Source organism: Diuraphis noxia, unplaced genomic scaffold, assembly GCF_037042655.1.
Source record: "Diuraphis noxia isolate RWA-SAM2 unplaced genomic scaffold, SU_Dnox_SAM2 contig0005, whole genome shotgun sequence".
NCBI lineage: Eukaryota > Metazoa > Arthropoda > Insecta > Hemiptera > Aphididae > Diuraphis > Diuraphis noxia.
Genome location: NW_028301715.1, coordinates 50,489,494 through 50,504,949, shown reverse-complemented (window position 1 = coordinate 50,504,949; position 15,456 = coordinate 50,489,494).

Sequence of the window (15,456 nt, the reverse complement as noted above, 5' to 3'; positions counted from 1 at the left end):
AATGACTTAAGACGATATTTTGCGGATTCATCACCTGTATTTCAAAATTTTTTTACGACCTTTTATATTCACCCAAATGTATTGTAAAGACGTGTTTTAGATGTAAAATTATGTGAACTTAACGATAAAAATATAAAAAGTATGATTAGTTCAATACAAATGACTTTAAACGATATTTAGCGGAATTATCACCATTTTTTACCAAATTTTTTCCCAAATTTTTATTCTATTTTTTGTATTCACCCAAATGTATTGAAAAGACGTGTTTTAGATGTAAAATTATGTGAACTTAACGATAAAAATAGAAAAAGTATGATTAGTTCAATACAAATGACTTAAAACGATATTTAGCGGAATTATCACCATTTTTTACCAAATTTTTTCCAAAATTTTTTTACGACCTTTTATATTCACCCAAATGTATTGTTAAGACGTGTTTTAGATGTAAAATTATGTGAACTTAACGTTAAAAATATAAAAAGTATGATTAAATTTATAGAAATGACTTAAGACGATATTTAGCGGATTCATCACCTGTATTTCAAAATTTTTTTACGACCTTTTATATTCACCCAAATGTATTGAATAGACGTGTTTTAGATGTAAAATTATGTGAACTTAACGATAAAAATATAAAAAGTATGATTAGTTCAATACAAATGACTTTAAACGATATTTAGCGGAATTATCACCATTTGTTACCAAATTTTTTTTCTATTTTTTGTATTCACCCAAATGTATTGTAAAGACGTGTTTTTGATGTAAAATTATGTGAACTTAACGTTAAAAATATAAAAAGTATGATTAGTTTAATAGAAATGACTTAAGACGATATTTTGCGGATTCATCACCTGTATTTCAAAATTTTTTTACGACCTTTTATATTCACCCAAATGTATTGTAAAGACGTGTTTTAGATGTAAAATTATGTGAACTTAACGATAAAAATATAAAAAGTATGATTAGTTCAATACAAATGACTTTAAACGATATTTAGCGGAATTATCACCATTTTTTACCAAATTTTTTCCCAAATTTTTATTCTATTTTTTGTATTCACCCAAATGTATTGTAAATACGTGTTTTAGATGTAAAATAATGTGAACTTAACGATAAAAATATAAAAAGTATGATTAGTTCAATACAAATGACTTTAAACGATAATTAGCGGAATTATCACCATTTTTTACCAAATTTTTTCCCAAATTTTTTTTCTATTTTTTGTATTCACCCAAATGTATTGTAAATACGTGTTTTAGATGTAAAATAATGTGAACTTAACGATAAAAATATAAAAAGTATGATTAGTTCAATACAAATGAATTTAGACGATATTTATCGGATTCATCACCTTTTTTTCCAAAATTTTTTTACGACCTTTTATATTCACCCAAATGTATTGTATAGACGCGTCTTAGATGTAAAATAATGTGAGCTTAACGATAAAACTATAAAAAGTATAATTAGATCAATACAAATGACTTTAAACGATATTTAGCGGAATTATAACCATTTTTTACCAAATTTTTTTACAAATTTTTTTTCTATTTTTTGTATTCACCCAAATTTATTGTAAAGACGTGTTTTAGATGTAAAATAATGTAAACTTAACGATAAAAATATAAAAAGTATGATTAAATTAATAGAAATGACTTAAGACGATATTTAGCGGATTCATCAACTGTATTTCAAAATTTTTTTACGACCTTTTGTATTCACCCAAATGTATTGAAAAGACGTGTTTTAGATGTAAAATTATGTGAACTTAACGATAAAAATATAAAAAGTATGATTAGTTCAATACAAATGACTTTAAACGATATTTAGCGGAATTATCACCATTTTTTACCAAATTTTTTCTCTATTTTTTGTATTCACCCAAATGTATTGTAAAGACGTGTTTTTGATGTAAAATTATGTGAACTTAACGTTAAAAATATAAAAAGTATGATTAGTTTAATAGAAATGACTTAAGACGATATTTTGCGGATTCATCACCTGTATTTCAAAATTTTTTTACGACCTTTTATATTCACCCAAATGTATTGTAAAGACGTGTTTTAGATGTAAAATTATGTGAACTTAACGATAAAAATATAAAAAGTATGATTAGTTCAATACAAATGACTTTAAACGATATTTAGCGGAATTATCACCATTTTTTACCAAATTTTTTCCCAAATTTTTTTTCTATTTTTTGTATTCACTCAAATGTATTGAAAAGACATGATTTTGATGTAAAATTATGTGAACTTAACGATAAAAATATAAAAAGTATGATTAGTTCAATACAAATGACTTTAAACGATATTTAGCGGAATTATCACCATTTTTTACCAAATGTTTTCCCAAATTTTTTTTCTATTTTTTGTATTCACCCAAATGTATTGAAAAGACGTGATTTTGATGTAAAATTATGTGAACTTAAAGATAAAAATATAAAAAGTATGATTAGTTCAATACAAATGACTTTAAACGATATTTAGCGGAATAATCACCATTTTTTACCAAATTTTTTCCCAAATTGTTTTTCTATTTTTTGTATTCACCCAAATGTATTGTAAACACGTGTTTTAGATGTGAAACAATGTGAACTTAACGTTAAAAATATAAAAAGTATGATTAAATTAATAGAAATGACTTAAGACGATATTTAGCGGATTCATAACCTGTATTTCAAAATTTTTTTACGACCTTTTATATTCACCCAAATGTATTGAAAAGACGTGTTTTAGATGTAAAATTATGTGAACTTAACGATAAAAATATAAAAAGTATGATTAGTTCAATACAAATGACTTTAAACGATATTTAACGGAATTATCACCATTTTATACCAAATTTTTTTTCTATTTTTTGTATTCACCCAAATGTATTGTAAAGACGTGTTTTTGATGTAAAATAATGTGAACTTAACGATAAAAATTTAAAAGTATGATTAGTTTAACAGAAATGACTTAAGCCGATATTTATAGGATTCATCACCTGTTTTTCAAAATTATTTACGACCTTTTGTATTCACCCAAATGTATTGTAAAGACGTGTTTTAGATGTAAAATAATGTGAACTTAACGATAAAACTATAAAAAGTATGATTAGTTCAATACAAATGACTTTAAACGATATTTAGCGGAATTATCACCATTTTTTACCAAATTTTTTCCCAAATTTTTTTATGACCTTTTATATTCACCCAAATGTATTGAAAAGACGTGTTTTAGATGTAAAATTATGTGAACTTAACGATAAAAATAGAAAAAGTATGATTAGTTCAATACAAATGACTTTAAACGATATTTAGCGGAATTATCACCATTTTTTACCAAATTTTTTCCAAAATTTTTTTACGACCTTTTATATTCACCCAAATGTATTGTAAAGACGTGTTTTAGATGTAAAATTATGTGAACTTAACGTTAAAAATATAAAAAGTATGATTAAATTAATAGAAATGACTTAAGACGATATTTAGCGGATTCATCAACTGTATTTCAAAATTTTTTTACGACCTTTTATATTCACCCAAATGTATTGAAAAGACGTGTTTTAGATGTAAAATTATGTGAACTTAACGATAAAAATATAAAAAGTATGATTGGTTCAATACAAATGACTTTAAACGATATTTAGCGGAATTATCACCATTTTTTACCAAATTTTTTTTCTATTTTTTGTATTCACCCAAATGTATTGTAAAGACGTGTTTTTGATGTAAAATTATGTGAACTTAACGTTAAAAATATAAAAAGTATGATTAGTTTAATAGAAATGACATAAGACGATATTTTGCGGATTCATCACCTGTATTTCAAAATTTTTTTACGACCTTTTATATTCACCCAAATGTATTGTAAAGACGTGTTTTAGATGTAAAATTATGTGAACTTAACGATAAAAATATAAAAAGTATGATTAGTTCAATACAAATGACTTTAAACGATATTTAGCGGAATTATCACCATTTTTTACCAAATGTTTTCCCAAATTTTTTTTCTATTTTTTGTATTCACTCAAATGTATTGAAAAGACGTGATTTTGATGTAAAATTATGTGAACTTAACGATAAAAATATAAAAAGTATGATTAGTTCAATACAAATGACTTTAAACGATATTTAGCGGAATCATCACCATTTTTTACCAAATGTTTTCCCAAATTTTTTTTCTATTTTTTGTATTCACCCAAATGTATTGAAAAGACGTGATTTTGATGTAAAATTATGTGAACTTAACGATAAAAATATAAAAAGTATGATTAGTTCAATACAAATGACTTTAAACGATATTTAGCGGAATAATCACCATTTTTTACCAAATTTTTTCCCAAATTGTTTTTCTATTTTTTGTATTCACCCAAATGTATTGTAAATACCTGTTTTAGATGTAAAATAATGTGAACTTAACGATAAAAATATAAAAAGTATGATTAGTTCAATACAAATGAATTTAGACGATATTTATCGGATTCATCACCTTTTTTTCCAAAATTTTTTTACGACCTTTTATATTCACCCAAATGTATTGTATAGACGCGTCTTAGATGTAAAATAATGTGAGCTTAACGATAAAACTATAAAAAGTATAATTAGATCAATACAAATGACTTTAAACGATATTTAGCGGAATTATAACCATTTTTTACCAAATTTTTTCACAAATTTTTTTTCTATTTTTTGTATTCACCCAAATTTATTGTAAAGACGTGTTTTTGATGTAAAATAATGTAAACTTAACGATAAAAATATAAAAAGTATGATTAGCTTAATAGAAATGACTTATGCCGATATTTAGCGGATTCATCACCTGTTTTTCAAAATTTTTTTACGACCTTTTATATTCACCCAAATGTATTGTAAAGACGTGTTTTAGATGTAAAATTATGTGAACGTAACGATAAAAATATAAAAAGTATGATTAGTTCAATACAAATGACTTTAAACGATATTTAGCGGAATTATAACCATTTTTTACCAAATTTTTTCACAAATTTTTTTTCTATTTTTTGTATTAACCCAAATGTATTGTAAATACGTGTTTTAGATGTAAAATAATGTGAACTTAACGTTAAAAATTTAAAAAGTATGATTAGTTTAATAGAAATGACTTAAGCCGATATTTATAGGATTCATCACCTGTTTTTCAAAATTATTTACGACATTTGTATTCACCCAAATGTATTGTAAAGACGTGTTTTAGATGTAAAATAATGTGAACTTAACGATAAAACTATAAAAAGTATGATTAGTTCAATAAAAATGACTTTAAACGATATTTAGCGGAATTATCACCATTTTTTACCAAATTTTTTCCAAAATTTTTTTACGACCTTTTATATTCACCCAAATGTATTGTAAAGACGTGTTTTAGATGTAAAATTATGTGAACTTAACGTTAAAAATATAAAAAGTATGATTAGCTTAATAGAAATGACTTATGCCGATATTTAGCGGATTCATCACCTGTATTTCAAAATTTTTTTACGACCTTTTATATTCACCCAAATGTATTGAATAGACGTGTTTTAGATGTAAAATTATGTGAACTTAACGATAAAAATATAAAAAGTATGATTAGTTCAATACAAATGACTTTAAACGATATTTAGCGGAATTATCACCATTTGTTACCAAATTTTTTTTCTATTTTTTGTATTCACCCAAATGTATTGTAAAGACGTGTTTTTGATGTAAAATTATGTGAACTTAACGTTAAAAATATAAAAAGTATGATTAGTTTAATAGAAATGACTTAAGACGATATTTTGCGGATTCATCACCTGTATTTCAAAATTTTTTTACGACCTTTTATATTCACCCAAATGTATTGTAAAGACGTGTTTTAGATGTAAAATTATGTGAACTTAACGATAAAAATATAAAAAGTATGATTAGTTCAATACAAATGACTTTAAACGATATTTAGCGGAATTATCACCATTTTTTACCAAATTTTTTACCAAATTTTTATTCTATTTTTTGTATTCACCCAAATGTATTGTAAATACGTGTTTTAGATGTAAAATAATGTGAACTTAACGATAAAAATATAAAAAGTATGATTAGTTCTATACAAATGACTTTAAACGATAATTAGCGGAATTATCACCATTTTTTACCAAATTTTTTCCCAAATTTTTTTTCTATTTTTTGTATTCACCCAAATGTATTGTAAATACGTGTTTTAGATGTAAAATAATGTGAACTTAACGATAAAAATATAAAAAGTATGATTAGTTCAATACAAATGAATTTAGACGATATTTATCGGATTCATCACCTTTTTTTCCAAAATTTTTTTACGACCTTTTATATTCACCCAAATGTATTGTATAGACGCGTCTTAGATGTAAAATAATGAGAGCTTAACGATTAAACTATAAAAAGTATAATTAGATCAATACAAATGACTTTAAACGATATTTAGCGGAATTATAACCATTTTTTACCAAATTTTTTCACAAATTTTTTTTCTATTTTTTGTATTCACCCAAATTTATTGTAAAGACGTGTTTTAGATGTAAAATAATGTAAACTTAACGATAAAAATATAAAAAGTATGATTAGCTTAATAGAAATGACTTATGCCGATATTTAGCGGATTCATCACCTGTTTTTCAAAATTTTTTTACGACCTTTTATATTCACCCAAATGTATTGTAAAGACGTGTTTTAGATGTAAAATTATGTGAACGTAACGATAAAAATATAAAAAGTATGATTAGTTCAATACAAATGACTTTAAACGATATTTAGCGGAATTATAACCATTTTTTACCAAATTTTTTCACAAATTTTTTTTCTATTTTTTGTATTAACCCAAATGTATTGTAAATACGTGTTTTAGATGTAAAATAATGTGAACTTAACGTTAAAAATTTAAAAAGTATGATTAGTTTAATAGAAATGACTTAAGCCGATATTTATAGGATTCATCACCTGTTTTTCAAAATTATTTACGACATTTGTATTCACCCAAATGTATTGTAAAGACGTGTTTTAGATGTAAAATAATGTGAACTTAACGATAAAACTATAAAAAGTATGATTAGTTCAATAAAAATGACTTTAAACGATATTTAGCGGAATTATCACCATTTTTTACCAAATTTTTTCCAAAATTTTTTTACGACCTTTTATATTCACCCAAATGTATTGTAAAGACGTGTTTTAGATGTAAAATTATGTGAACTTAACGTTAAAAATATAAAAAGTATGATTAAATTAATAGAAATGACTTAAGACGATATTTAGCGGATTCATCAACTGTATTTCAAAATTTTTTTACGACCTTTTGTATTCACCCAAATGTATTGAAAAGACGTGTTTTAGATGTAAAATTATGTGAACTTAACGATAAAAATATAAAAAGTATGATTAGTTCAATACAAATGACTTTAAACGATATTTAGCGGAATTATCACCATTTTTTACCAAATTTTTTTTCTATTTTTTGTATTCACCCAAATGTATTGTAAAGACGTGTTTTTGATGTAAAATTATGTGAACTTAACGTTAAAAATATAAAAAGTATGATTAGTTTAATAGAAATGACTTAAGACGATATTTTGCGGATTCATCACCTGTATTTCAAAATTTTTTTACGACCTTTTGTATTCACCCAAATGTATTGAAAAGACGTGTTTTAGATGTAAAATTATGTGAACTTAACGATAAAAATATAAAAAGTATGATTAGTTCAATACAAATGACTTTAAACGATATTTAGCGGAATTATCACCATTTTTTACCAAATTTTTTTTCTATTTTTTGTATTCACCCAAATGTATTGTAAAGACGTGTTTTAGATGTAAAATAATGTGAACTTAACGATAAAACTATAAAAAGTATGATTAGTTCAATAAAAATGACTTTAAACGATATTTAGCGGAATTATCACCATTTTTTACCAAATTTTTTCCAAAATTTTTTTACGACCTTTTATATTCACCCAAATGTATTGTAAAGACGTGTTTTAGATGTAAAATTATGTGAACTTAACGTTAAAAATATAAAAAGTATGATTAGTTCAATACAAATGAATTTAGACGATATTTATCGGATTCATCACCTTTTTTTCCAAAATTTTTTTACGACCTTTTATATTCACCCAAATGTATTGTATAGACGCGTCTTAGATGTAAAATAATGAGAGCTTAACGATTAAACTATAAAAAGTATAATTAGATCAATACAAATGACTTTAAACGATATTTAGCGGAATTATAACCATTTTTTACCAAATTTTTTCACAAATTTTTTTTCTATTTTTTGTATTCACCCAAATTTATTGTAAAGACGTGTTTTAGATGTAAAATAATGTAAACTTAATGATAAAAATATAAAAAGTATGATTAGCTTAATAGAAATGACTTATGCCGATATTTAGCGGATTCATCACCTGTTTTTCAAAATTTTTTTACGACCTTTTATATTCACCCAAATGTATTGTAAAGACGTGTTTTAGATGTAAAATTATGTGAACGTAACGATAAAAATATAAAAAGTATGATTAGTTCAATACAAATGACTTTAAACGATATTTAGCGGAATTATAACCATTTTTTACCAAATTTTTTCACAAATTTTTTTTCTATTTTTTGTATTAACCCAAATGTATTGTAAATACGTGTTTTAGATGTAAAATAATGTGAACTTAACGTTAAAAATTTAAAAAGTATGATTAGTTTAATAGAAATGACTTAAGCCGATATTTATAGGATTCATCACCTGTTTTTCAAAATTATTTACGACATTTGTATTCACCCAAATGTATTGTAAAGACGTGTTTTAGATGTAAAATAATGTAAACTTAACGATAAAAATATAAAAAGTATGATTAGCTTAATAGAAATGACTTATGCCGATATTTAGCGGATTCATCACCTGTTTTTCAAAATTTTTTTACGACCTTTTATATTCACCCAAATGTATTGTAAAGACGTGTTTTAGATGTAAAATTATGTGAACGTAACGATAAAAATATAAAAAGTATGATTAGTTCAATACAAATGACTTTAAACGATATTTAGCGGAATTATCACCATTTTTTACCAAATTTTTTTTCTATTTTTTGTATTCACCCAAATGTATTGTAAAGACGTGTTTTAGATGTAAAATAATGTGAACTTAACGATAAAACTATAAAAAGTATGATTAGTTCAATAAAAATGACTTTAAACGATATTTAGCGGAATTATCACCATTTTTTACCAAATTTTTTCCAAAATTTTTTTACGACCTTTTATATTCACCCAAATGTATTGTAAAGACGTGTTTTAGATGTAAAATTATGTGAACTTAACGTTAAAAATATAAAAAGTATGATTAGTTCAATACAAATGAATTTAGACGATATTTATCGGATTCATCACCTTTTTTTCCAAAATTTTTTTACGACCTTTTATATTCACCCAAATGTATTGTATAGACGCGTCTTAGATGTAAAATAATGAGAGCTTAACGATTAAACTATAAAAAGTATAATTAGATCAATACAAATGACTTTAAACGATATTTAGCGGAATTATAACCATTTTTTACCAAATTTTTTCACAAATTTTTTTTCTATTTTTTGTATTCACCCAAATTTATTGTAAAGACGTGTTTTAGATGTAAAATAATGTAAACTTAACGATAAAAATATAAAAAGTATGATTAGCTTAATAGAAATGACTTATGCCGATATTTAGCGGATTCATCACCTGTTTTTCAAAATTTTTTTACGACCTTTTATATTCACCCAAATGTATTGTAAAGACGTGTTTTAGATGTAAAATTATGTGAACGTAACGATAAAAATATAAAAAGTATGATTAGTTCAATACAAATGACTTTAAACGATATTTAGCGGAATTATAACCATTTTTTACCAAATTTTTTCACAAATTTTTTTTCTATTTTTTGTATTAACCCAAATGTATTGTAAATACGTGTTTTAGATGTAAAATAATGTGAACTTAACGTTAAAAATTTAAAAAGTATGATTAGTTTAATAGAAATGACTTAAGCCGATATTTATAGGATTCATCACCTGTTTTTCAAAATTATTTACGACATTTGTATTCACCCAAATGTATTGTAAAGACGTGTTTTAGATGTAAAATAATGTGAACTTAACGATAAAACTATAAAAAGTATGATTAGTTCAATAAAAATGACTTTAAACGATATTTAGCGGAATTATCACCATTTTTTACCAAATTTTTTCCAAAATTTTTTTACGACCTTTTATATTCACCCAAATGTATTGTAAAGACGTGTTTTAGATGTAAAATTATGTGAACTTAACGTTAAAAATATAAAAAGTATGATTAAATTAATAGAAATGACTTAAGACGATATTTAGCGGATTCATCAACTGTATTTCAAAATTTTTTTACGACCTTTTGTATTCACCCAAATGTATTGAAAAGACGTGTTTTAGATGTAAAATTATGTGAACTTAACGATAAAAATATAAAAAGTATGATTAGTTCAATACAAATGACTTTAAACGATATTTAGCGGAATTATCACCATTTTTTACCAAATTTTTTTTCTATTTTTTGTATTCACCCAAATGTATTGTAAAGACGTGTTTTTGATGTAAAATTATGTGAACTTAACGTTAAAAATATAAAAAGTATGATTAGTTTAATAGAAATGACTTAAGACGATATTTTGCGGATTCATCACCTGTATTTCAAAATTTTTTTACGACCTTTTGTATTCACCCAAATGTATTGAAAAGACGTGTTTTAGATGTAAAATTATGTGAACTTAACGATAAAAATATAAAAAGTATGATTAGTTCAATACAAATGACTTTAAACGATATTTAGCGGAATTATCACCATTTTTTACCAAATTTTTTTTCTATTTTTTGTATTCACCCAAATGTATTGTAAAGACGTGTTTTAGATGTAAAATAATGTGAACTTAACGATAAAACTATAAAAAGTATGATTAGTTCAATAAAAATGACTTTAAACGATATTTAGCGGAATTATCACCATTTTTTACCAAATTTTTTCCAAAATTTTTTTACGACCTTTTATATTCACCCAAATGTATTGTAAAGACGTGTTTTAGATGTAAAATTATGTGAACTTAACGTTAAAAATATAAAAAGTATGATTAGTTCAATACAAATGAATTTAGACGATATTTATCGGATTCATCACCTTTTTTTCCAAAATTTTTTTACGACCTTTTATATTCACCCAAATGTATTGTATAGACGCGTCTTAGATGTAAAATAATGTGAGCTTAACGATAAAACTATAAAAAGTATAATTAGATCAATACAAATGACTTTAAACGATATTTAGCGGAATTATAACCATTTTTTACCAAATTTTTTTACAAATTTTTTTTCTATTTTTTGTATTCACCCAAATTTATTGTAAAGACGTGTTTTAGATGTAAAATAATGTAAACTTAACGATAAAAATATAAAAAGTATGATTAGCTTAATAGAAATGACTTATGCCGATATTTAGCGGATTCATCACCTGTATTTCAAAATTTTTTTACGACCTTTTATATTCACCCAAATGTATTGAATAGACGTGTTTTAGATGTAAAATTATGTGAACTTAACGATAAAAATATAAAAAGTATGATTAGTTCAATACAAATGACTTTAAACGATATTTAGCGGAATTATCACCATTTGTTACCAAATTTTTTTTCTATTTTTTGTATTCACCCAAATGTATTGTAAAGACGTGTTTTTGATGTAAAATTATGTGAACTTAACGTTAAAAATATAAAAAGTATGATTAGTTTAATAGAAATGACTTAAGACGATATTTTGCGGATTCATCACCTGTATTTCAAAATTTTTTTACGACCTTTTATATTCACCCAAATGTATTGTAAAGACGTGTTTTAGATGTAAAATTATGTGAACTTAACGATAAAAATATAAAAAGTATGATTAGTTCAATACAAATGACTTTAAACGATATTTAGCGGAATTATCACCATTTTTTACCAAATTTTTTACCAAATTTTTATTCTATTTTTTGTATTCACCCAAATATATTGTAAATACGTGTTTTAGATGTAAAATAATGTGAACTTAACGATAAAAATATAAAAAGTATGATTAGTTCTATACAAATGACTTTAAACGATAATTAGCGGAATTATCACCATTTTTTACCAAATTTTTTCCCAAATTTTTTTTCTATATTTTGTATTCACCCAAATGTATTGTAAATACGTGTTTTAGATGTAAAATAATGTGAACTTAACGATAAAAATATAAAAAGTATGATTAGTTCAATACAAATGAATTTAGACGATATTTATCGGATTCATCACCTTTTTTTCCAAAATTTTTTTACGACCTTTTATATTCACCCAAATGTATTGTATAGACGCGTCTTAGATGTAAAATAATGTGAGCTTAACGATAAAACTATAAAAAGTATAATTAGATCAATACAAATGACTTTAAACGATATTTAGCGGAATTATAACCATTTTTTACCAAATTTTTTCACAAATTTTTTTTCTATTTTTTGTATTCACCCAAATTTATTGTAAAGACGTGTTTTAGATGTAAAATAATGTAAACTTAACGATAAAAATATAAAAAGTATGATTAGCTTAATAGAAATGACTTATGCCGATATTTAGCGGATTCATCACCTGTTTTTCAAAATTTTTTTACGACCTTTTATATTCACCCAAATGTATTGTAAAGACGTGTTTTAGATGTAAAATTATGTGAACGTAACGATAAAAATATAAAAAGTATGATTAGTTCAATACAAATGACTTTAAACGATATTTAGCGGAATTATAACCATTTTTTACCAAATTTTTTCACAAATTTTTTTTCTATTTTTTGTATTAACCCAAATGTATTGTAAATACGTGTTTTAGATGTAAAATAATGTGAACTTAACGTTAAAAATTTAAAAAGTATGATTAGTTTAATAGAAATGACTTAAGCCGATATTTATAGGATTCATCACCTGTTTTTCAAAATTATTTACGACATTTGTATTCACCCAAATGTATTGTAAAGACGTGTTTTAGATGTAAAATAATGTGAACTTAACGATAAAACTATAAAAAGTATGATTAGTTCAATAAAAATGACTTTAAACGATATTTAGCGGAATTATCACCATTTTTTACCAAATTTTTTCCAAAATTTTTTTACGACCTTTTATATTCACCCAAATGTATTGTAAAGACGTGTTTTAGATGTAAAATTATGTGAACTTAACGTTAAAAATATAAAAAGTATGATTAAATTAATAGAAATGACTTAAGACGATATTTAGCGGATTCATCAACTGTATTTCAAAATTTTTTTACGACCTTTTGTATTCACCCAAATGTATTGAAAAGACGTGTTTTAGATGTAAAATTATGTGAACTTAACGATAAAAATATAAAAAGTATGATTAGTTCAATACAAATGACTTTAAACGATATTTAGCGGAATTATCACCATTTTTTACCAAATTTTTTTTCTATTTTTTGTATTCACCCAAATGTATTGTAAAGACGTGTTTTTGATGTAAAATTATGTGAACTTAACGTTAAAAATATAAAAAGTATGATTAGTTTAATAGAAATGACTTAAGACGATATTTTGCGGATTCATCACCTGTATTTCAAAATTTTTTTACGACCTTTTATATTCACCCAAATGTATTGTAAAGACGTGTTTTAGATGTAAAATAATGTGAACTTAACGATAAAACTATAAAAAGTATGATTAGTTCAATAAAAATGACTTTAAACGATATTTAGCGGAATTATCACCATTTTTTACCAAATTTTTTCCAAAATTTTTTTACGACCTTTTATATTCACCCAAATGTATTGTAAAGACGTGTTTTAGATGTAAAATTATGTGAACTTAACGTTAAAAATATAAAAAGTATGATTAGTTCAATACAAATGAATTTAGACGATATTTATCGGATTCATCACCTTTTTTTCCAAATTTTTTTTACGACCTTTTATATTCACCCAAATGTATTGTATAGACGCGTCTTAGATGTAAATTAATGTGAGCTTAACGATAAAACTATAAAAAGTATAATTAGATCAATACAAATGACTTTAAACGATATTTAGCGGAATTATAACCATTTTTTACCAAATTTTTTTACAAATTTTTTTACAAATTTTTTTTCTATTTTTTGTATTCACCCAAATTTATTGTAAAGACGTGTTTTAGATGTAAAATAATGTGAACTTAACGATAAAAATATAAAAAGTATGATTAGTTCTATACAAATGACTTTAAACGATAATTAGCGGAATTATCACCATTTTTTACCAAATTTTTTCCCAAATTTTTTTTCTATTTTTTGTATTCACCCAAATGTATTGTAAATACGTGTTTTAGATGTAAAATAATGTGAACTTAACGATAAAAATATAAAAAGTATGATTAGTTCAATACAAATGAATTTAGACGATATTTATCGGATTCATCACCTTTTTTTCCAAAATTTTTTTACGACCTTTTATATTCACCCAAATGTATTGTATAGACGCGTCTTAGATGTAAAATAATGTGAGCTTAACGATAAAACTATAAAAAGTATAATTAGATCAATACAAATGACTTTAAACGATATTTAGCGGAATTATAACCATTTTTTACCAAATTTTTTCACAAATTTTTTTTCTATTTTTTGTATTCACCCAAATTTATTGTAAAGACGTGTTTTAGATGTAAAATAATGTAAACTTAACGATAAAAATATAAAAAGTATGATTAGCTTAATAGAAATGACTTATGCCGATATTTAGCGGATTCATCACCTGTTTTTCAAAATTTTTTTACGACCTTTTATATTCACCCAAATGTTTTGTAAAGACGTGTTTTAGATGTAAAATTATGTGAACGTAACGATAAAAATATAAAAAGTATGATTAGTTCAATACAAATGACTTTAAACGATATTTAGCGGAATTATAACCATTTTTTACCAAATTTTTTCACAAATTTTTTTTCTATTTTTTGTATTAACCCAAATGTATTGTAAATACGTGTTTTAGATGTAAAATAATGTGAACTTAACGTTAAAAATTTAAAAAGTATGATTAGTTTAATAGAAATGACTTAAGCCGATATTTATAGGATTCATCACCTGTTTTTCAAAATTATTTACGACATTTGTATTCACCCAAATGTATTGTAAAGACGTGTTTTAGATGTAAAATAATGTGAACTTAACGATAAAACTATAAAAAGTATGATTAGTTCAATAAAAATGACTTTAAACGATATTTAGCGGAATTATCACCATTTTTTACCAAATTTTTTCCAAAATTTTTTTACGACCTTTTATATTCGCCCAAATGTATTGTAAAGACGTGTTTTAGATGTAAAATTATGTGAACTTAACGATAAAAATATAAAAAGTATGATTAGTTCAATACAAATGACTTTAAACGATATTTAGCGGAATAATCACCATTTTTTACCAAATTTT